Consider the following 2,287-nt stretch of genomic DNA (forward strand, 5'->3'; position numbering starts at 1 on the left):
CTGAAGATCAGACACCAGAACAGAGGTGCAGCAGAAGCAGAAAGGACTTCCTGTGTTCAGGTTGATAGAAACCTGGATCTTTTTCTAGCTTGTGGCTCTGCTTCCAGCGTAGATGTTCTCCAGGTTCTGGTCTGGATCTAGTGGACTGTAGAGCTCATCAGGTTTCCTCTCATCACTCTGAGATCTTCAGCTTCTTTAGATTCAACCTGAAGCTTCTTCTGACAGCTGCAGCTAATATTTAGCATGATGTTTATTATTCTAGCCTCAGTGTTTCTGCTCTTCATGTGACTCCACTGAATCCAACTCTGATGTCGTCACTTCACAAGTGATGAAGATCCATTTTTCTTTCACTTCCTGCTCATTTCTTTCCAAAGCTCCATGTTTTCCAGGAGGAGCTTCAATGTTCTCCAGCTCTTTAGATGATGAAGGAACTCAGACTGACTCCACCCGGCTGGAGCTCCAGGTGAGCAGAAACAAATTAGTAAATTATTGTAAACTAGAAATCCGTCTAACTGAACTACAATCGTTTTAATATTCATCCTAAATAAATCATTTTCTATTAGTTTATAGTTTGTTTCATTTCTAACAATGTTTCTTTACACCATGGAAGGATTTTATTATAGACTTTGTAAATAATCAATATTGTTCTGATCTCTCCTGAATCAGAACATTTTAAAGTTTCATTAGTTAAATTAAATAATCAGACTCAGTTATAATTCAGATCATTTTCTTCTGTATTTTTTTTCTATGAGTTTCTCCAGATCAACACACAATAATTCATTTATGGAAACATTAGGCAACATTAAAACATGTAAAGTGATTTAATGTTCAGAAAAACTGATTGTGGAAAATATTGCAATAGATTTTTACATTCTAGATTTTTTACCTTATCAATAAAATCATTACAATGTCATTTTTTGTCAAGTGATATTTTTCATTTTCTTGTTACTAAACATTAAAATGTTCCCATTATTTAGTGTTAATCTATTTTTGTCACATCATTAATATTTGTAATTCTCCTTCCATTAAACTGTTGCTGCTCCAAACTGACCAGATCAAAATGATGTATCAGCAAATAAAGTAAATGTTAAATTAGATTCGTTGCATAAATCATTTCTGTAAAGTTAGAAAAGTTTAGGACCCGGTTCTGACCCTGGAGGTTTTCCACAGGAAACTTCTAGTAAATCTGAATTCAGATTATTTGTACATTTTGGTGTCTTGAGTAACTTTTACCCCAGAATGTGAAATGCCTCATGATTCAGGAACAAGAGATAAAAAATATATATAAATAAATATAGGAGACGGTTTCATAACTTAATATCCAGAAGTTTGCATCCATCTCCTCAGGTTTGGTCAGAATTTCCTTCAGTCTAATTTGGGTCAAATGTTCTGGTTTCCTTCCACAAGGTTCTGATGATGCATTGCTGGAGTTCTGGTCCGTTCCTCCTTACAGAACCGGTGACGGTCTTTACTGAAATATTTACTTTTATGACCAAATTGATAATAAAATACCAACCATCAGAAGGCCTGTTCTTCAGGTCAGAGCAGCAGAAAAGTCAGGTGGACCGTGACGTCATCAGTTACGCAACATCCGTCACATTTACTTTCGTTTTGAATTCACTTGTTCAGGTGCGGCTCCGGTCCGTTTGTTGGGTCTGAGATTGTTGTTTAAATTTTCTTCTTTAACTCTTCGGATCGTTTGAACAAAATGTAAGTTTGATTTGTTTATGTCTTGAATTTTCTAGTCACTTTATTTAATTTTTTCCTGATTGTTTCTAATCTCTGATGTTTGTATAACAGTTTCACTTCTGATTTCGGTTCAAACTTTAATATCTGCTGTTGAAGGTTAATCAACAGGATTATTAGATTACTGATTAACTGGAATCAAACATGATGAACAGCTGATGTTACTCTGTTTTCTTCTCCGAACTGATTCATGTTTTCATTTCCTGGTATTGAATTCTAGTCTCCACCATTGACGTCAGCAACAGTTTCCTATTGCTTTCTTTCAAAATAAAATATTCTTAAAATGGTTTTGATTCAGTCAGATGATGAAATAGTTAATCTTTAATGGGGCGAATAATCCACTTGTAGAAATTAATAATTAACTAAAATCCTTCCAGTTGTTCAGGTTGAATCAGTGAATGTAAATGCTGCTCCATGTCTCCATCTAGTGGACTGATAGTAGAAGTGCAGCAGCTGATGCAGCTTCCTCTGCCTCTCTCTGCTGTCTGACTGCATTCACCTGACACTGATATGAAGCAGAGAAGAAGAGCCAATCAGAGGA

At 35.4% G+C, this 2,287-nt stretch overlaps 1 protein-coding gene and 1 long non-coding RNA gene across 2 annotated transcripts in view; both read left to right on the forward strand.

Annotated features, from left to right (window-relative positions):
* Positions 1 to 2,287, forward strand: part of LOC107835021 (ribonuclease inhibitor-like) — a gene marked incomplete at its 5' end in the record, with an annotated part of 57,968 nt that overhangs the window by 48,464 nt on the left and 7,217 nt on the right. The window lies entirely within an intron of this gene.
* LOC107835022 (uncharacterized) overlaps positions 1,559 to 2,287 on the forward strand; it is a 4,338-nt gene continuing 3,609 nt past the window's right edge. The window contains exon 1 of the long non-coding RNA XR_001660850.1: positions 1,559 to 1,710. This is a non-coding gene — a long non-coding RNA (uncharacterized LOC107835022). The remainder of the gene's footprint in view (positions 1,711 to 2,287) is intronic.

The sequence above is a fragment of the Poecilia formosa genome, unplaced genomic scaffold (genome assembly GCF_000485575.1).
Source record: "Poecilia formosa unplaced genomic scaffold, Poecilia_formosa-5.1.2 Scaffold924, whole genome shotgun sequence".
NCBI lineage: Eukaryota > Metazoa > Chordata > Actinopteri > Cyprinodontiformes > Poeciliidae > Poecilia > Poecilia formosa.